Consider the following 21,974-nt stretch of genomic DNA (forward strand, 5'->3'; position numbering starts at 1 on the left):
TCCAATTTTTGAAATTTATAATAAGGAAATAAACTAATGAGGGGCGCCTGGGTGGCTCAGTCGGTTAAGCATCCGACTTCGGCTCAGGTCATGATCTCGCGGTTTGTGAGTTCAAGCCCCGTGTTGGGCTCTGTGCTGACAGCTCAGAGCCTGGAGCCTGCTTCGGATTCTGTGTCTCCCTCTCTCTCTGCCCCTCCCCTTCTCATGCTCTGTGTCTCTCTATCTCAAAAATAAATAAAACATTTTAAAAAAAGGAAATAAACTAATGAGAACAAAAATAGCCCATAATGTTATTGATTGATTCATTTAAGATTATCTATTTGATGAAATAGAATGCATCCATTACAACTCATGTTTTGAAAATATATTTAATTCGATGGGAAAACTATTAATGATATAAACGCTAAATAATAATGCAAGACTCCAATTTTGTTACACACATATGATAACGGGAGAAATTGAAAGACAGAGAGGAAGGGAAGTGTAGGGATGCATTCCTGTGCTTGCAGGAATTCCAGATTAGCTACAAACAGACACAGCAGGTAGGCAGGTGTTAGATATCTTTGAACAGGCTGAATAGAAAATCTGGGCCTCAGAAGTATCCAGAAGAAAAAGAAAATAATAATAAGTTACCCAACAGCTCCCTACTATGCTCGGTTTCTAACTGGTCAGTTTTCCCATGGGCAGGTACATTAACTGGACTTAAGCCTGCTAAGGTCAGAAGTGGTGACATGAGCAGAGTTCTCTGGCCTCAGAGGTGGGATCCTGTGGTTCACAACTACTCTGACATCACAATGGAACTGACAGGAAGCAATAAGCCTAGACTCCAGGGGGACTCGTGAGATAGAATCTAAGAAGTCTGTGAAACATCACTGACATATCACCTCAGACTTTGAAGTACTCTCTGCCCATTTTTTGAGCACACCCTGGCAACTAGCTATGCTACCACATACTGTATTGTCACATGGAATGCTATTGGTTGGAAAGAGTTACCAGCAAGTTGGCACGTTGCCTCTCAGAGCCCCACAAAGCTGGTCACAGATTCTGCTGCTTTTGTTTCTCCAAACCAATATGGTATTCCATGTTCCCTGAACTTTTGACTTGTCCTAAGGCAAAATTTTTTAGACCCAAGCTGACATTTTTCTTCTCTTACCTTGCAGTCAACAGGAAAACTTTATCTCTTTCCTTTTTAGAAGTTATATATGGGCATTCATCTCACAGGTAATTTTTAAAAATAGCTTTATTAAGACATAATTCATATAACATGCAACTCATCATTTAAGTGTATGATATTTTTAAGTTTTTTATTTAAATTACAGTTAACATACAGTGTGATGTTAGTTTCATATGTATACTTACATTCAACACCTGATTATTATCACAACAACTGCATCTGTTTATCCCATCTCCCAACCACCTCCTCTCTGGTAACCATCAGTTTGTTTGCTATACTTAAGAGTCAATTTCTTGGCTTGTCTCTCTCTCTCTCTCTCTCTCTCTCTCTCTCTCTCTCTCTTTTTGTATATGCACAATTTGTTTTGTTTTTTAATTCCAGCTATAAGTGAAATCATATGGTATTTGTCTTTCTTTGATTGACCTATTTAATTCACTTAACATAATACCCTCTAGCTCCATCTGTGTCATTACAAAATGGCGAGATTTCATTCTTTTTTATGGTTGAGTAATATTTCATTACATGTATATGTCACTTCTTTTTTTAATGTTTATTTAGAGAGAGACAGAGACAGAGAGACAGAGAAAGAGAGAATGAGTGGGGGAGCAAGAGAGAGAGAGAGGGGGAAAGAGAGAATCGCAACCAGGTTCCATGACACTGGGCTTCATCCCAGGACCATGAGATTATGACCCAAGCCAAAATCAAGAGTCAGTTGCTTAACTGATAGAGCCACCCAGAGGCCTCATATACCACTTCTTCTTTATTCATTCATTGGTTGATGGGCATTTGGGCTATTTCCATAATTTGGCTATTATATAATACTGTTATAAACATCAGGATGCATGTATCCCTTTGAATTAGTATTTTTATATTTTGGGAGTAAATACCCAGTAGTGCAATTGCTAGATCACACAGTAGTTCTGTTTTGAACTTTTTGAGGAAGTTTTATGCTGTTTTTCAGACTGGCTTCACCCATTTGCATTCCTACCAACAGTGCAAGAGAGTTCCCCCTTCTCCACATCTTGCCAACACCTGTTGTTTGCAGGTTGCTGATTTTAGCCATTCTGACAGATGTGAGGTGATATCTCATTGCAGTTTTGATTTGTATTTCCCTGATGATGGTTTATTTTGAGCATCTTTTCATGTCTCCATTGGGCATCTGTGTGTCTCCTTTGGAAAAATATCTATTCATGTCTTCTGCCCATCTGTTAATTGTATTACTCTGTGCTCTATACAGAAAACCCAAAAGACTCCACCCAAAAGTTGCTAGAACCTATACATGAATTCAGTAAATTCATAGGATATAAAATCAACATACAGAAGTCTGTTAAATTTCTTTGTTTAATTATTTTTTGTTTTGTTTTGTTTTGTTTTGGAGAGGGTGCACAAGTGGGGGAAAGTGGAAAAGGGAGAGAGAGAGAGAGAGAGAGAGAGAGAGAGAGAGAGAGAGAGGAGAGAATCTTAAGCAGGCTCCATGCTGAGTACATAGTCTGACATGGGGCTTGATCCATGACCCTGTATCATGACCTGAGCCAAAATCAAGAGTCCAATGGTCAACCAACTGAGCTACCCAGACACCCCAGAAATTGGTTGCATTTCTGTACACCAATAATGAAACAGCAGAAAGAGAAATTAAGGAATCAGCCTTATTTACAATTGCACCAAAAAGCATAAGATACCTAGGAAATAACCTAACCAAAGAGGTGAAAGACCTGTATTCTGAAAATTACAAAACACTAATGAAAGAGATTGAAGAGGACACAAAAAAATTGAAAGGCATTCCATGCTCATGGATGAGAAAACAAATATCATTAAAATGCCTATATTACCTAAAACAATCTACACATTTAATTCAATCTCTATCAAAATACCAAGAACATTTTTCACAGACCTAGAACAAACAATCCTAAAATTTGTATGGAATCAGAAATGCCCCAAATAGCCAAAGCAACCTTGACAAAGAAATGAAAGCTGGAGACGTTGCAATTCTGGACTTCTAGTTATATTACAAATCTGTAGTGATTAAAACAGTAAGATACTGACACAAATAGACAAATAGATTAATGGAACAGAATAGAAAACCCGGAAAGGAATGCACAGCTTTATGGTCGATTAATCATTGACAAAGCAAGAAAGAATATCCAATGAGAAAAAGACAGTCTGTTTAACCAATGGTATTGGGAAAACTGGAGAGCAACATGCAAAAACAAACAAACAAACAAAAAAAAAAACAACAGACCACTTTCTTACAACATATACGAAAATAAAATCAAAATGGACTAAGTACTTAAATGTGAGACCTGAAACTGTAAAAATCCTAGAGGATGACACAGGCAGGAATGTCTCTCCCATTGTCCTTAGAAACTACTTCCTAAATATATTTCCTGAAGAAATGGAAACAAAAGCAAAAATAAACATTTGGGACCTCAACAAAATAAAAAGCTTCTGCACAGCAAAGGAAATTACAAAACTAAAAGACAACCTACAGAATGAGACAAGATATTTGCAAATGACATATCGTATAAACGGTTAGTATCCAAAATATATACAGAACTTATAAAATTCAACACCCAAAAAATGAATAATTGAATTAAAGGCATTATTTAATGATTTTTTTATTATATTCACAGCTGGGAAACCATCATGACAATTGATTTTAGAATATTTTCATTACTCCCAAAACAATATAATACCCACTGGTATTTATTCTTCATTTGTCCCAAGACTCCTCAGCTCTACACAACTACTAACCTACTTGTGCTATAGTTTTAACTATTGTGGACATCCCATAGAAATGGAAGTATATAAGATGTGGTCTTCTCTGACTACTATCTTTCCATTTAGAAAAGGTTGTCCAAATCACCCATTTTGTAGCATGTATCAATACATTATTATTTTTATTGATAAATAATATACATTTATGTGGATATAACTCCATTTTATTCACTCATTCATGAGTTGGTGGACATTTGAGTTTATTTCCATTTTTTTTGCTGTTACAAAGACTGAAGAATGTTCTATAGAGGTTTGGTGTGGACATGTGCTTTCATTTCTTTTTAGTGTGTACCTAGGAGTGAAACTGCTGGGATGTATAGTCAATATACACTTAGCATTTGACAATGGCCACACCATTTACAATTGCACCAGCAATACATGAGGGCTCAGATTTCTCCAACCTTTGTCAACACTTGATCTCGTATGTTGTTTTCATTTTAGCCATTCTAATTCATGTGAAGTAATATTCCATTGTGTTTTTGATTTGCTAGTTAATTAATAATAAGCATCTTTTCATATGCTTATTGGCCACTTATATATCTTCTTTAGAAAGTTATTGATTAAAATTCTTTGCTTTTTATAATTTGGTTATTTGTATTATGATTGAGTTGTAAGTATTCTTTCAGATTCTGTGTTTCCCTCTCCCTGCCCTCCTCCACTTTCACTCTGTTTCTTTTCTTCAAAAATAAACAAACATTAAAAAATTAAAATAAATAAATAAACATTAAAAATGTTTTAAAAAGTTTATTATTGAGAGAGAGAGAAAGAGAGAGAGAGAGAGAGAGGGAGAGAGAGAGAGGGAGAGAAGGAGAGTGGAGGAAGGGCAGAGAGAAAGGGAGAGAGAGAATCCCAAGTAGGCTCTGCACTGACAGCAGAGAGCCCTATGCAGGGCTTGAACTCACAAACTGTGAGATCATGACCTGAGCCGAAGTCTGATGCTTAACCAACAGAGCCAGGCAGGTGCCGCCAAATACTACTCTCATTCTGTTCATTAATTTTTAATGTTAATGTTATAATTTGCACTATATATATATATATATATATATATAATTTGCATTATATATATGCAAAGACAAATATATATAATATATATAATATATCATATTATACATAATATATGATATATTGTACATAGTATATATGATACATTATATATAATATATACAATATATTTGTATTTGCATATATATATATTATGTGTGTGTGTGTGTGTGTGTGTGTGTGTGTATATATATATATATATATATATATATATATAATCTTGATAGAATACAAAATTTCAGGTAGCCCCTGATAAGTTAGGACAGATATTTGTAAAAATTTGCAAATGAGGTCTGTGCTTTTCCATCTGGTTTGTGGGTGGGAAATAGGACTGGACTGAGAGTGCTCAAGATCCCGGTTGCACTAGGAAGGAATAGTGGGAAGGGTGAGTAAAACATCACAAAACTTTCCTGTCATTTTGGACACAACTTCCTCTTGATCATGTGTTTGCTTTGTTGCTTTAAACCTTTGTTTTACAAAGATCTTATTAAGTTGGTTCAGATATCTTCTTTAGGCAGGAGAACTGGGAGCTTCCTACTCTCCCATTTTACTGGAGCACTTTTCTGTTGTTGTTTACTTTCTTTAATTTTTTATTGAAAATAACACAGTATTATGTTAGTTTCAGGTGTACAACATATTGATTTAGCCATTCTATCCATTACTCAGTGCTCACCATGGTAAGTGTAGTCACCATCTGCCATTATACAACATTATTATATTATTGACTGTATTCCTGTACTTTTCATTTCTGTGACTTATTTATTTTATAGGCAGAATTCTGTTTCTCTTAATCTCCTTTATTTCACCCATCTCCTCACCCACCTTCCCTCTGACAACCACCAGTTTGTTTTCTGTATTTAAGAGTCTGGGTTTTGTTTTGTTTGGTTTGGTTTGGTTGTGTATTTGTTCATTTGTTCTTTATGTTCCAATGTGAGAGATATATGGTATTTGTCTTTCTCTGACTTATTTCACTTTCAGGCTCTGTTCATTTTTCTTTTTTCCCCTCCCTATTATTCCAATTGCATAATCTTTCTATTGATATATGTTCAAGTTTATTGATTCTTTTTAAAAAATAATTTGAGTATTATTGATAGAGTATTACATTAGTTTTAGGGGTAGAACATAGTGATTTGGCAAATTTATACATTATGTTATGCTCACCACAAGTGTAGCTACCTTCTGTCACCATACAACAAACACTATTACACTATCACTGATTATATTCTCTATGTTGTGCCTTTTATCCCCATGATTGATTCATTCCATAACTGGAAATCTGTATCCCCCACTCCCCTTCACCCATTTTCCCATATACCACCCCCTTCCTCTCTGGCTACCATGAGTTTTTTCTCTGTATTTATAGTTCTGATTTCACTTTTTGTTTGTTTATTCATTTTTTTAGATCCCACAATAAGTGAAATCATTTTGTATTTGTCATTCTTTGTCTGACTTATTTCACTTAGCATAATAATCTCTAGGTCCACCCATTATGTCCCAAGTGACAAAAGCTCAACCCTTTTTATGGCTATATAATTTTCATGTGTGTGTGTGTGTGTGTGTGTGTGTGTGTACACCACATCTTTATTATCCATTTGTCTGTTGATGGACACTTAGGTTGCTTTCATATTTTGACTATTGTAAATAATGCTGTGGTAAGCATAGGGATGCATATATCTTTTCGAATGAGTGTTTTGTTTTTTTGGTTTGTAAACACCCAGTAGTGGAATTATTGGATCATATGGGATTTTTATTTTTAATTTTTTGAAGACTCTCCACACTATTTTCCACAGTGGCTATACCAATTAACATTCCAACCAGCAGTATACAATTGTGATTATTTTTTCTGCACATCCTTGCCAACACGTTATTTCTTGCCTTTTTTATTTCAATCATTCTGACAGGTGTAATGTGATATTTCATTGTGGTTTTAATTTATTTTTCTATGATAATTAATGATATTAAGCATCTTTTCCTGTGTCTGCTGGCCATCTGCATGTCTTTTTGGGAAAAAAAATGTCTATTCAGATCCTCTGCCCATTTTTAATCAAATTATTTGGGGTTTTTTGGTGTTGAGTTGCATACTTTATATATTTTGGATATTAACCCCTTACCAAATATATCATTTGCAAGTATCTTGTTCCATTCAGTAGGTTGCCTTGTCATTTTGCTAACGGTTTCCTTCACAGTGAAAAAGACTTTTAATTTGATGTAGTCCCAATAGTTTATTTTTGCTTTTGTTTCCCTTGCCTCAGGAGACATATCTAGAAAAATGTTGCTCAGTGAATTTCAGAGAAATTACTGCCTGTGTTTTCTTCCAGGAATTTAAAAATTTTATTGATTTATTTTGAGCCACAGGGGCAGAGAGAGGGGCAGAGACAGAGAGAATCCCAACTAGGCTCTGCACTGTTAGCATATAACCCGAGGTGGGGCTCCATGAGATCATGGCCTAAGCCAATCAAGGGTCAGACACTTAACTGAGTCACCCAGGCACCCCACTTCCAGGATTTTCATAGTTTTAAATCTCACAATTAGGTCTTTAATGCCTTTTAGTTTATTTTTGCATAAGGTTTTAGAAAGTGGTCCAATTCTATTCTTTTACATGTCACTCTCCAGTTTTCTTTCTTTCTTTCTTTCTTTCTTTCTTTCTTTCTTTCTGCATATCTATTATCTATCTATCTATCTACCTATCTTTCTATCATCTACCTATCATCTATATCTATCTATCTATCATCTCTTTCTTTCTTTCTTTCTTTCTATCATCAATCAACTTTTTATTCAAATTCCAGTTAGCATACTGTGTAATATCAGTTTCAGGTGTGCAATATAGTGATTTAACACTTTGATACATCACCTGTTGCTCATCACAAGTGTAATCCTTAATTCCCTTCACTTACTTCACCTATCCCCCCACCCACCTCCTCTCTGGTAATGATAATTTTGTTGTCTATAGGTAAGAGTCTGTTTCTTGGTTTGCTTCTTTCTCTCTCCTATTCTCCCTCTCTCTCTCCCTTTTTCCCTTTGCTTATTTGTTTTGTTTCTTAATGCCAGATCATGCCTACTCTTGAGCTCCTCTAGTGCATTTTTGTTTAAATTATAATTTTCAACTCTCAAATTTTTATTTTTGAATACTTTCTATTCATTATTTATATTATGTATGTGATGAGACATTATTATCATATCTTATTCATATTTGATTATTCTTTTATTTGGTTCTTTGAATATATTTTTAACAGTTTATTTGAGTCTTTCTCTCCAAAGTCCAACATCTGGGCCCTCTCACAGGCAGCTTCTGTTGTCTTCTTTCAGTTTCCTGTGTTGGGTCACACTTTGCTTTTTCTTCTATGTCTCACAACTTTTAGTAGAAAACTTGGTATTTCAGATAATATATTGTAGCCAGTGAAGATATTGATCTCTTCTCCCCATTATCCATGTTACTTGCTTTTTATTTGCTTAGTGTTTTCACTGGCCTTTTTCAATAAAATCCATTTCCCACACAGTCTGTGGTCTCTAATGTCTATCTTTAGAGGCTTTTAGCCTTGGACATGTACACTCACCCTATAATAAGAGTGGTTTTCGTAGGCCTTTCTTTTACTGTCTCTTTCTCTGATCTTGTTGTTAAACTACCTCTATATCACACATGGCTTTTGTCTAATTATTGACTGATTGCTTTGGTATTTATGACAATGACCTGGGACATACATTGCTCTACAGTATAACTCAATTAAATTTGAACCACTTTGCTGGAGTCATGTCTGAGTTTAGTTTTGGGGGCTTATTTTTAATGAACTTATTCTTTGAGGCTTAATCCTAGAAGGGATTTTCCTGGTTCTTGCTATAAAACTTTTATCTTGAGTATGATTTAGCTTGTTGCAGACTCTTCCACCAAAATATTTGTTTTCTGACATTGCCTTTAGACTTGAACTTCCCCATGCTCCATTTCAGTAAAATCACTTTCTTTGGGAAGAGCTACTGAGGTTTTTGCTCTTATTGCCTCCCTGTCCTCCTGCACAAATCCTCTGTGCTACTGTTTCTGATTATAGGGTGTCGACAATGGCCCACTTCTATAAAAGTGACACCCTTTCTTTACCAGCAGAGAACTGAAGAGGAATAGTAACATCTGATCTTCCCGCTTGGCATTTCTGCTAAAGAAACTCTACCCTATGAAGGAACTGGGACAAGATATATTGATGTCCGGTATTCTCAGGTATCCTTGTTGAAGGTAGAGTTTTCACCCTCCAATTGGGAGCTAGGTAGATTAAGAGATTCTTACATATTCTGGCAGCTCTTGTTTGGAATAGACTTTCTGTAACATGGAACGAGAGTGGATGAGAAATTCTAGTGTTTTGCATCTCCAAGGAATATGTTATCATACTAAACTTGGAGCTGGGGACAGGGAGCCTTATGTTATTAGCTGCACTCTCTTGAGAGAAAACTTCTGTCACATTGAACTGATGGAGTGGGAGTGGGTCATGACTCAAATGCCACAGACTCTTATTCTTCTTAATGAGCTCTAGTATTTTTTCCTGAATAAATGTTTCTCAATTTCCTATATGTCCTTAGATCAACTTCCATACTTTAAATATGTTTAAAAAATAAATTTTTCTATTTATGGTTATTTCACTGAGGAGTGTGTCCATAGAAATCTTCATCATGTCATTCAGGAAGCCCACCTACTCCCTTACAAATTTTTTTTTCCCCAAATGGCCATGTTTTTGTTTTTGTCTTTTTCTTTTTTGTTTTATTTATTTATTATTTTTCATTTTATTTTTTTAAAATTTACATCCAAATTAGTTAGCATATAGTGCAACAATGATTTCAGGAGTAGATTCCTTAGAGCCCCTTACCCATTTAGCCTATCCTCCCCTCTCACACCCCCTCCAGTAACCCTCTGTTTGTTCTCCATATTTATGAGTCTCTTTTGTTTTGTCCTCCTCCCTGATTTTATATTATTTTTCTTTCCTTTCCCTTATGTTCATCTGTTTTGTCTCTTAAAGTCCTCATATGAGTGAAGTCATATGATATTTGTCTTTCTCTGACTGAATAATTTCACTTAGCATAATAGCTTCCATTTCCATCCACATAGTTGCAAATGGCAAGATTTCATTCTTTTTGATTGCCGAGTGATACTGCATTGTATATATACACCACATCTTCTTTATCCATTCATCCACAGATAGACAGTTGGGTTCTTTCCATACTTTGGCTATTTTTGATAGTGCTGTTATTAACAACCTTACAAATAATATTTAATCCCTACTTATACATTAAAAAATAATCTCCAACTTTTCTAAAAAAGCAGAATTTATTTTTGAAACAAAACTGTAATAAATGAGCATCAGAAAAATAAAAATCTGACATTTTCTGTGGAGGAAGTCCACAAGATAAGCATGACTTTATACCCAAGTCATCAAAAGTATATCTGTACACTTAACATGAGATGGAGGAAAGAAATAGACTCCTCTGATGAGAACATTTCTGTCAATTACAACACAAGAAAGTGAAGGGTCTAGTCAGTGTACAATTATGGCTGCCACAACGATGGTTAAGAGAAAGTTTCAGGCCACGAAATTCTGAGACCATATGAATCTAAAGCTTAGTGGGATATTACTTAAACAATAATCTATACCAATTTACTCATTTCACAGGTGAAAATGCTGTGGAACACACAGGTGGGTTGTCAGAGCTGAGACAAGGCCCTCAGATTCCCAGTTCTGGGTATATGCAATGGGAAACATCATTGGACCTACTGTTACTCTCACCCGTAAAATACATAGAATTATATGAAGAAGCAAGTTAATTGTTTTTTTTCATATAATTTATTGTCATATTGGTTTCCGTACAACACCAAGTGCTCATCCCAACAAGTGCCCTCCTCAATGTCCATCACCTACTTTCTCCTTTCCCCCACCCACATCAATCCTCAGTTGTTCTTAGCATTCAAGAGTCTCCCTCCCTCTCTGTAACTTCCTCCCCCCTTCCCCTCCCCAATGGTCTTCTGTTAAGTTTCTCAAGATCCACATATGAGTGAAAACATATGGTATCTGTCTTTCTCTGCCTGGCTTATTTCACTTAACATAATACTCTTCAGTTCCATCCACGTTCCTGCAAATGGCAAGATTTTATTCTTTCTCATTGTCAAGTAGTATTCCATTGTATATAGAAACCACATCTTCTTTATCCATTCATCAGTTGATGGACATTTAGGCTCTTTCCATAATTTCACTATTGTTGAAAGTGCTGCTATGAACATTGGGGTACAAGGGCCCCTATGCATCAGCACTCCTGTATCCCTTGGATAAATTGCTAGCAGTTCTATTGATGGGTCATAGGGTGATCTATTTTTAATTTTTTGAGGAACCTCCACACTGTTTTCCAGAGTGGCTGCACTAGTTTGCATTCCCACCAACAATGCAAGAGGGTTCCCATTTCTCCACATCTTCTCCAGCATCTATAGTCTCCTGATTTGTTCATTTTAGCCACTCTGACTGGTGTGAGGTGATATCTTAGTGTGGTTTTGATTTGTATTTCCCTCATGATGAGTGACGTTGAGCATCTTTTCATGTATCTCTTGGCCATCTGGATGTCTTGTTTGCAAAAGTGTCTATTCATGTCTTCTTCCCATTTCTTCACTGGATTATTTGTTTTTCAGGTGCGGAGTTTGGTGAGTTCTTTATAGGTTTTGGATACTAGCCCTTTATCTGATATGTCATTTGCAAATATCTTTTCCCATTCTGTCAGTTGCCTTTTAGTTTTGTTGATTGTTTCCTTTGCAGTGCAGAAGTATTTTATCTTGATTAGGTCTCAATAGTTCATTTTTGCTTTTAATTCCCTTGCCTTTGGATATGAGTTGAGTAAGAAATCACGGCGGCTGAGGTCAAAGAGGTTTTTTTCCTGCTTTCTTCTCTAGGGTTTTGATGGTTTCTTGTCTCACATTCAGGTCCTTCATCTATTTTGAGTTTATTTTTGTGTATGGTGTAAGAAAGTGGTCTAGTTTCATTCTTCTGCATGTTGCTGCCCAGTTCTCCCAGCACCATTTGTTAAAGAGACTGTTTTTTCTTCCATTGGATACTCATTCCTGCTTTGTCAAAGATTAGTTGGCCATACATTTGTGGGTCCAATTCTGGGGTCTCCATTCTATTCCATTTGTTTATGTGTCTGTTTTTGTGCCAATACCATACTGTCTTGATGATTACAGCTTTGTAATAGAGTCTAAAGTCTGGGATTATGATGCTTCCCGCTTTGGTCTTCTTCTTCAGTATTGCTTTGGCTATTTGGGGTGTTTTGTGGTTCCATACAAATCTTAGGATTGTTTGTTCTAGCTTTGAGAAGAATGCTGGAGCAATTTTGATTGGGATTGCATTGAATGTGTAGATTGCTTTGGGTAGTATTGACATTTTAACAATATTTATTCTTCCATTCCATTAGCATGGAAATTTTTTTCCATTTTTTTCTATCTTCTTCAATTTCCTTCCTAAGCTTTCTATAGTTTTCAGCATACAGATTGTTTACATCTTTTGTTAGGTTTATTCCTAGGTATTTTATGGTTCTTGGAGCAATTGTGGATGGGATCAGTTTCCTTATTTCTCTTTCTGTCGCTTCATTATTGGTGTACAAAAATGTTACTTCTTGCAAAGACTTAATTTTGCATCTATATTCTGGCACCTTTTGGCAGGTAAACTTGATGAGTCACTCATCTGAATTGGAGAAATACGCAATATTCAGCAACTTAAAGCTCGAAAATAAGGGCCTGGGTGGCTCACTCGATTAAGTGTCTGACCTCAGCTCAGGTCATGATCGTGTGATTTGTGACTTCAAGTTCTGTGCAGACAGCTCAGACCTGAAGCCTGTCAGATTCTGTGTCTCCCTCTCTCTCTGCCCCTACCCCACTCATGCTCTGTCTCTCTCTGTATCAAAAATAAATAAACATTAAAAAAATTAAATTTCAAAAATAGAATATTAGAATAGGAAATAACTTCATAAATGCCAGACTACTTGTCTATACCAGGATTTCTAGCCATAGACAACAGAACACAGGCTGGCTAACTTAGAAAGGTAGTTGATCAGTATAAGATTGCATAGTTTAAAAGATGAGTAGGAAGGCTGGGGAAGTAGGCCTAGCCAACAAGCAGGCACAGGTGGAGACAGGTCCAACCAAGAATCCAGGTGATATCACAGTATGGAGACTAGTTAGTTGACAATGACACTACCTATGGCACCACCCCCAACCAGACTGTCACTGCCATACTCTGCTCTCCTCATGACCCTGCTGATCATTATCTCTGCCTTCCCTGAACTCTGGTCTATCCCTCAAGATTACAACCATTCAGGCCTAGGTCTTCCAAGGCAAAGGGGGTTGGAATCACCTAGCTACTCCATCTTTCATGGTGGGGGAAGGGTATCTAGATGCTAAGCAATCCCAAATGACAAATTCCCCCTACAACAGTTATTGCTACTATGATCCAATCGATCCCTCCTCACCCCTGAAAAGCTGTCCAGAAAGTTTCACCTTGCTCTGAAATACACGAACACTGAGACCATCCAGACTAAGTATTTTTCCCAGACCACAAAATCAGAGGCTCAGGGAGCAAAGCCAGGAGCAGAGTGACCCTGGTGTTCCTTCCCTTACATAACAGACCACAGTCCCACCTGCCAACTCTGCCTTCTCTTCCATTCTGAAATCCATGTCAATCCATGCAACCTCTGAGGTAGCAAAATGCATGCTGTGCATCGTACAGACACCCCACACATAAAATCATGCATTATCACAGTCCTGTACATGTCATAATTTCACCCTGTTTTCTAGTATCCTCATTGTTGTAGGACAGAAAGAAGGTGACAGATGTACCAAGACAAATCACATTCTAAGGAAGCCAAAAGGGAGTCCTGGTTATGAGGGAAACTGGGGGGCAGTTATGGACACAGATGTTCATCATTCTGCTAAGGTTTTACTTAGTGTTTCCTAGGAACTCAGCCCTGGGATTCACCAGCTGAGGGAAAAGAGAGACAGAAAATATGACCCTTCCACCTAGGGGCTCACTCTTTAGGAAAATACAATCTGGATTTTAAAAAATACATAGGGGTGCCTGCAGGGCTCAGTCAGTTAAGAGTCTGACTCTTGATTTTGGCTCAGGTCCTGATCTCATTGTTCATGAGATCAGGCCCTGTTTCAAGCACTGTGATGACAGCACAGAACTTGCTTGGGATTTTCACAGAAACTGCTTGGGATTTTCTCGCTCTTGCTCTCGCTCTCTGCTCCTCCCCCCCCCCTCTGTCTCTCAAAATAAATAATAAATATTAAAAAATACACAAATAATTTCAATGGTTAATAAAGACTCAGCTCAGCAGGGGAAAACATAATTAAAAAAATTAAAGTATCTCTTGAATTTATTTTCTCTTGTATTCTTTTTAGCATTTTTACTTTTAAAATTAACATTTACCTGACTTAAAACCTCAAAGTTATTTTTTAATTAGTTTTTTTTTTCAAAATTTAAATCTCAAGTTTTTAAATACAAGGTCTTATAGGTAGTATCTTTTGTTTCTGAAGCTGGACAACTTCTAGAGCTCATCTATCAGCCTAATGAATTAATCTTTTTTGGAGACTGAAATGCCATCAATATTTTTTGATATCTTTTCCAACTCAAAACAGCTAGATTTGATACAAGTTCAATGTCATTCCTTCAAAATTTAACTCATCTATTTGGGCTTGAAGTTCTAAAGAAAACACACCTGACTTTGTTCATATAGTAAAGATATATTTTGCTTACGAGAAATTTTGGATTTCAATAAGACTCACTCTGCTGAAAAAGGATGTAGACATAGCAATGAGCAAACCCAGCATTACCCCCAGGTCATGTTGGCAGGGAATGCAACGTACAGCAATCTCCTTTCTATTTCCCCACTGTTGGTTGACCAAAAGCTTCTTTAGCTTTTCAGAGACTGAGTTCTACACTGATGTGATGGAAGGCCTGCCACAGAGTTCCTCTGGAGCTCTTCACAATGACTGTGTGCCAATTCAGATCGACACTGGTATGTTCGGGGATGGCTTCTGAGACAGTTTATATTTTCACAGTATATACAGCAAAGTGCTCAATGGTATTTTGATTTTGAAGTTTCTCCCTACTCCGCCTTATGAAATGTCATTACTGCAGTTACATGTCTTTCTGTTCTTTTCTTGGATCTAACCCTCTGGAAAAGTAACTACAGAAAGAGGAAACCAACTCTTGTTATGTGATTTGCTACTGGTATTGGTGGAAAGCCCTTTTGGTCTTCTTTGAGTAATCTGGTTTTGTGTTGAATTGGCCATTCCCTATATAAATATTGTCTGGGATTGCTCTGGGGATATTGTTGTATGTTATCTTAGCCCCCTTTGCCATGGAAGCACTACATCACTCTTAGAAAAACCTGAAGAAATACCAGTTTCCAATTTATATTATGAGAACTTAGTATTTCTCTGTCCTCTACTGTGGGTCCTGATCACCAAATGCAGAGAAAACACCCACTCAGCACCCTTACACAGATGTACACATTGTGACAGATGGTTCACTTTTTATTATAACTTCTGTAGGCTCACAGAGAAAAAGAGAGTCCTGTTTGGGCTCTGATGTTCAGTCAAAGTTTCTTAGAGGGGTCGATAAGACTATAGAGGTGGAAGCGGAAGCTGATTTCATAATTCTGAAACAACCACACAAGCAAGAAACTTAATCAAATGTCTGGACATATTAAAGCTTGTAGACTGTTAGAAAATGTTGAATCTGCATCCTAAAATAGTTGATTACCACGCTTACAGCACGTCAGTCATTATTCCTCTGACTCATAACTTTGATGAATTAATGGATAATAAATATGACATATTAAAAAAAACGAACTTTGTTTATGAGGAAAACACTTCCAGAATGGTGCAGTCAGGACCAGTGAAAATCTGTTCTTCCATAAAAGCCATGAGAACACCAGCAAAAAATTTTAAAAGCAACTTCTTCAGAAGTCTGGAAATTAACCAAGACTTTCTGTATCTGGGGGAAATGGTTGAATATTAGTAATGACAGAGAGCTTTGTGAGATTTAAATTTACCTTATTTCCATTCCACTACCCCCAGTTTTGTGGTAAACGTGGAAACTGACAGATATCATAGTGGCCTTGGAAAATATCAGCCTAGTAGCCACTAGACAGGATAGATGTAGAATTCCAACAAAAGCCCTATTTGCTTAAAATTATAATTATGTAAATGGTCTGGCAGTTCCCTGGAAAACTCCACTCATAGGTTTTGTTTTAACTTGACCTACCCAGAGCACATTCAGTACCAACAGCCTTTTCCCAAGGTCATCTGTCAAAACACTCATTGAAAATTGTTTAACAATGTAGCTAGTTGATGTGGCAATAACAGTTGGGGCTAAACAAGCCACCAAAAACCTTAAAAGGAACAACAGGAATGGGATGTCCAAAAGTGTCTCTGAAAAGGTCTAACAGATTTGTAGAGGTCTAGAAGTTTTCAAGCATTTTCACACATCTGCATGCCCAGGAAAATTCTGGGACAGCCCTAGTCTGTCCCTTGTGCTGACCTTGGGGTTCTGTATGTGCAAGAAGTAAAGGGTAAGGTAAAGTTGTCAACTGCCTGGTTGGGTGCTAAATGTGTGCCCTAATCTGCACACAGAGCCCCTTGCCAAATGCTCATATACTGATCAGATCAAAGTATTTAAGGAGATACAATCTTTAGCTGACCACTGAGATAACCAAGCACAAATGCCAGTGGCTATACACACACAAAAATGGACTTTACAGAATTAGTTTGAGAAAGCCACTTAACAAACAACTGTAACAAAGGAGTCATACTAGGCTAAGTATAGAAATATTGATCAATTGACTATTTCAAGAGTCTATAAATAAACCTTTACATTTATGTTCAATTAATTTTTAATAAGGGTGCCAAAACAATTAAGTGGAAAAGTAGCGTTTCAACAAAAATTTTGTTAGGACAACTGGATATACACACACAAGAGAATGAACTTGAACTCCTATCTTTCCCTATATGACCTACTAGTGTCTAAATACGTCTTTTCCCTCCACGTTATTCTGGAAAAAATGCCATATAATGTTATTTCATCCAGACTTTTGTTTAAAACATGGCCATAATACAATTAGTATACTTTTTATATAAAAAAATTAAACTTGGGGCACCTGGGTGGCTCAGTCCTTTAAGTGACCAACTCTTGATTTGGCTCAGGTCATGATCTCATCATTCATGAGTCAGAGCCCTGCATTGGGCTCCATGCTGACAGTGTGGAGCCTGCTTGGGATTCTCTTTCCCTCTCTTTCTGCCCCTCCCCTGCTCACTCACTCACTCTTTCAAAAATAAATTTTAAAAACTTAAAAAAAAATTAACTCTTTAAAATAAAAAAAATAGTCAGTGTTCAAATTTTTCCTGTTTACTTATAAATATACTTTTATAATAGGATTTGAATCGGGAATCACATTTTCCATCTTATTGATATATAGGATCTGCCCTCCAATTCCTATTTGTTTTTTCCTTGCGATTTTTATATTCAAGAAAGTAGGTAATATTATTGAACTTCCCACACTCTGGATTCTGCTGATTGCATCACTGTAATGCTGTTAAGTATGTTCACTTGTTAACTGAATTTTCTATAAACTGGAAGTTAAATATAAAGACTTGCTTTGATACACATTCAACAATGTGGTGTGGCATTGTGTTTTCATCAGAATCTTTGGATGTGGGCCAAGTAATTCTTAATGTCTTTCCTGCTTTTATTTGCTTTATTATGGCCCATTTTGTTCTCTTCTCCCTGGACTAAATGCTATGCTTATTAGACTTTTTGAAATTGTTCCATAGATTTCCAAGTCTCTATTTATTTTATCCATATTTTTTCTTTGTTATTTAGATGTGGTAATTGTTATTCAAGATTCTTTCCTCTGTCATCTCCATTCTGCTCTTGAGCTCATCTAGCATTTTTCTTTCAGATGCTGTAGTTTCAATTCCTGATATTTCTTTTATTTCATTTTTATAATTTTTCTTCTGAAAAATGCTTGTTTTTCTGTTGATTTCAAGTTTTTTTCTTTTATCACATGAAGTAAAATTATTATATCTACCTTATTTTTTTGTCTTTATTTCAACATCTGGGGCACTTCAGGGCTTGCATCTGTGTCTTTTCACATGATAATTAACCAAATTCTCCTAGTTGTTTGTTGCTTACATGTTGTAAAATTTTGAATTGTATCCTGAGCATCGTTAACGTTTCATTTGGGGGAGTCTGAATTCTGTTATGAATGTCAGATGTATTTTTCCAACTTTATTAATATATAATTGATATGACATTGTGAGTTAAAAGTGTACAATGTGTTGACTTGGTGTATGTTGTTAAGATGATTATTACCATAGATTTAGCTAACAAATCTTCATGTCAGATAATTATCATCCCTTGTTTGTAGTAAAAACATGTAAGATCTACTCTCTTAGCAACTTTCAATTATATAATACAGTCAGTTCTATTAGCTGAAATCACCATGCTGTACATTAGATCCCCATAGAATATGTAACTGAAAATTTGTAACCTCTGACAAACATCTCCCAATTTTCCCGTCTCAGCCCTTAGTAGCCACCATTCTATTCTCTATTTCTTTTCTTTTTTATGAGAAAGAGAGAGAGAGGGAGAGAGAGAGAGAAAGAGAGAGAGAACACAAATGGAGGAGAGGGGCTCAGGGAGAGAGAGAGGGAGAGAGAGAGAGAGAGAGAGAGAGAGAGAGAGAGAATCTCAACAAGCTCACGGAGCCTGACATGGGCCAGATCCCACAATCCTGGGATCATGACCTGAGCCAAAATCAAGAGTTAGATGTTCAACCAACTGTTTTTGTGTTTCTAGTCGTGTTCTCTATTTCTACGAGTTTGGATTTTATAGAATCCACATATAGATGAGATCATGCAGTATTTGTCTTTGTCTTATTTATTTCACTTAGCATAATGCTCTCAAGGTCCATCCATGTTGTCCCAAATGACAGGATTTCCTTTTGATGGCCAAATAATATTTTATTGTGTGTATATGTAAACATATATATTATACTAATAAGTTAATGTAATATGTACATACAGAAACCACATTCTCTTTATGTATTCATCCATTGATGAACAATTAAATTGTTTCTATGTCTTGGCTATTATAAATAATTCTGCAGCAAACACTGGAATATGGATATCTCTTCAGGATCCTGTTTTCATTTTCTTAGAACACATACCTAGAAGTGTGATAGCTAAATTATATGGTAGTTCTATTTTTAATTTTTGGTTAAACCTCCACATTGTTTTCTAATGGCTGCACCAATTTACATCCCAGGAATAATGCACAGGGTTCTCTTTTCTCCACATCCTCATCAGTAACACTTGTTATATCTTGTCTCCCTGATAATAGTCATTCTAGCAAATGTGAGGAGATATCTTATGGTGGTTTGGATTCTTATTTCCCTGATGATAAATAAGGTTGAGCATCTTTACATGTGTCTGTTGGCCACCTGTAGTCTTTAGAAAAAAAGTTTTAGTTCCTCTACCCATGTCTTAATTGGATTGTTTGTTGTTTTGTTATTAAGTTGAATGGGTTCTTAATATATTTTCTATATTAACTCCTTATCAGATACATGATTTACAAATATTTTCTTCTATTTTATAGGATGCCTTTTATTTTTTTGATGGCTTCCTTTGCTGTGAAGAAGCTTTTTGGTTTGGTGTAGTCCCACTTGTTTACTTTTGATGTAGTTGCCTTTGCTTTTGTTGTCAAATGCAAAAAATCATAGCCAAAAGTGATACCAACAAGCTTACTGCCCATGTTTTCTTCTAGGAGTTTAATGGTTTCAGGCATTACATTCAAGTCTTTCATCCATTAAAGATATGTGTAAGATAGTGGTTCAGTTTCATCCTTTTGCATGTGACTGTCCTGTTTTCCCAACAATATTTATTAAGGAGAATATCCTTTTCCCATTGTATATTTCTTGTTCCTTTGTACTAAATTAGTAGAACATATATGTCTGGTTTTCTTTCTAGGCTCTCTATTCTTTTTCATTGTTCTGTATGTCTATTTTTATGCCAATACCATACTGTTTTGATTACTGTAACTTTGTAATGCGATTTAAAATAAGAAAGTGTGATGCCTCCAGCTTTTTTATTTCTCAAAACTGTGGTGGCTATTGGGGGTCCTTTGTGGTTCTATACAAATTTTAGAATTATTTTTCTAGTTCTGAAAGAAAAAAAAAAGTTTTGATTGAATCAGCATTTGGCTTTGGGTTTTACAGACATGTTAGCAAGATTAATTATTCCAATACATGAGCACAGAATATCTTTCCATTTGTTTGTGTCTTCTTCAGTTTTTTTCACCAATATCTTGGAGTTTTCAGTGCATGTCTTTTATGTCCTTGGTTAAATTTATTCCCAGGTATCCTAGGTATTCCTTTTGATACAGTTGTAAATGGGATTTTTAAAAATTTCTATTTCTCAAAGTTTATTACTAGTGGATAGAAATGAAACAGATATTTTTGTGTCCTGATTTTATATCCTGCAACTTTACTGAATTTATTTATTAGATCTAGCACTTTTGGGGAGGAATCTTTAAGATTTTATATATAATATCATTCCATCTGCAAGCAGTGAATATTTTACTCTTTTGTCTCCAATTTAGATGTCTTGTATTTATTTATTTTTTTCCTCACTTGCTGTGGCTAAGATTTCCAATACTATGTCAAATAAAAGTGGCAGAAATGGACATTCTTGTATTCTTCTTTATCTTAGAAGAAAAGCTTTCAGCTTTTCATCATTGAGTATTATGCTAACTGTGGGCTTGTCATATGTGGTTTTTTATCATGTTGAGGTATGTACCCTCAATAAACCTCTTCGTTCAGATTTTTTATTATAAATGGATGTTGGTTTTTTAATGCCTTTCATGAATGCATTGAGATGATCATATCATTTTTATACTTCACTTTGTTAATGGGATGTATCACATTGATTGATTTGCAGATGTTGGACCCTCCTTACATCCCTGGATTAATCCTACTTGATCATGGTGTATGATCTCTTTGATGTATTGTTTAATTCAGTTTGCTAATATTTTGTTGAATATTTTTACATCTTTATTTATCAGGGAATTTGGCTGGCAAATTTGTGTGTGTGTGTGTGTGTGTGTGTGTGTGTGTGATCCTTGTCTTGTTCTCAGATCAGGGTTATACTGGCCTTGAGAAATGAGTTTAGAAGTATTCCCTCTTTTATTTCTTTGGAAGAGTTTCACAACTATAAAATTAATCCTTTTTCAAATGTTATTTCTTTGAATGCTTGGTAGAATCCTCCAATGAAGCCATCTGGTGTTGGATATTTTTTTGGTGGTGGTGTGTGTGTGGGGGGGGGGTGATTACTGATTCAATCTATTTACTAGTAATCAGTCTGTTCATATTTTCTCTTTCTTCATGGTTCAGTCTTGTTGGGTTTTATGTTTCTAGGAGTTTATCTGTTTCATCTTGATTGTCAATTTTTTTGTAATAGAATTGTTCATAATGGTCTCTTATGATCCTTTATATTTCCATGGTGTCTGTTACATCTCTTTAATTTCTGATTTTATTTATTTATTTATTTATTGTTGATGCTGTTATGAATAGATTGATCTCTATTTTTTCACATATTCTATTGCTATTGCATGCAAACAACTGACTTTTGAATATTAACTTTGTATTCTGAAATTTTACAAAATTTGTTGATTAGTTCTAATCATTTGGGGAGATCTATATATATATAATCATAGCATCTTCTTCATTCCTGATTTGAATGCCTTTTTGTTTTTCTTTGCTGAGATCTGTGCATCCATATTAATCAAGGATGTTGGTCTCTAGTCTTCTTTTCCTGTAGTGTCCTTACCTGGCTTTGGCATAAGAAAATGTTGGCCTCATAAATTTCATAATGTTTCATTTATTTTCAATTTTTGGAAGAGTTTGAAAAGGGTTG

The 21,974-nt window shown here is 35.8% G+C and overlaps 1 long non-coding RNA gene across 2 annotated transcripts; it reads left to right on the top strand.

Annotated features, from left to right (window-relative positions):
- The first annotated feature begins 849 nt into the window (after positions 1-849).
- On the top strand, positions 850-15,021 carry LOC122241255. Of its 2 annotated transcripts, XR_006221287.1 has the most exons (4): positions 850-1,074; positions 1,161-1,221; positions 9,081-9,194; positions 10,636-10,737. It is a non-coding gene; the product is annotated as an uncharacterized LOC122241255 (long non-coding RNA). The 2 variants fall into 2 exon arrangements; XR_006221288.1 differs by lacking the exons at positions 9,081-9,194; positions 10,636-10,737 and adding an exon at positions 14,916-15,021.
- The last annotated feature ends 6,953 nt before the right edge of the window (positions 15,022-21,974 follow it).

This window comes from Panthera tigris, chromosome C1, assembly GCF_018350195.1.
Source record: "Panthera tigris isolate Pti1 chromosome C1, P.tigris_Pti1_mat1.1, whole genome shotgun sequence".
NCBI classification, from domain to species: domain Eukaryota; kingdom Metazoa; phylum Chordata; class Mammalia; order Carnivora; family Felidae; genus Panthera; species Panthera tigris.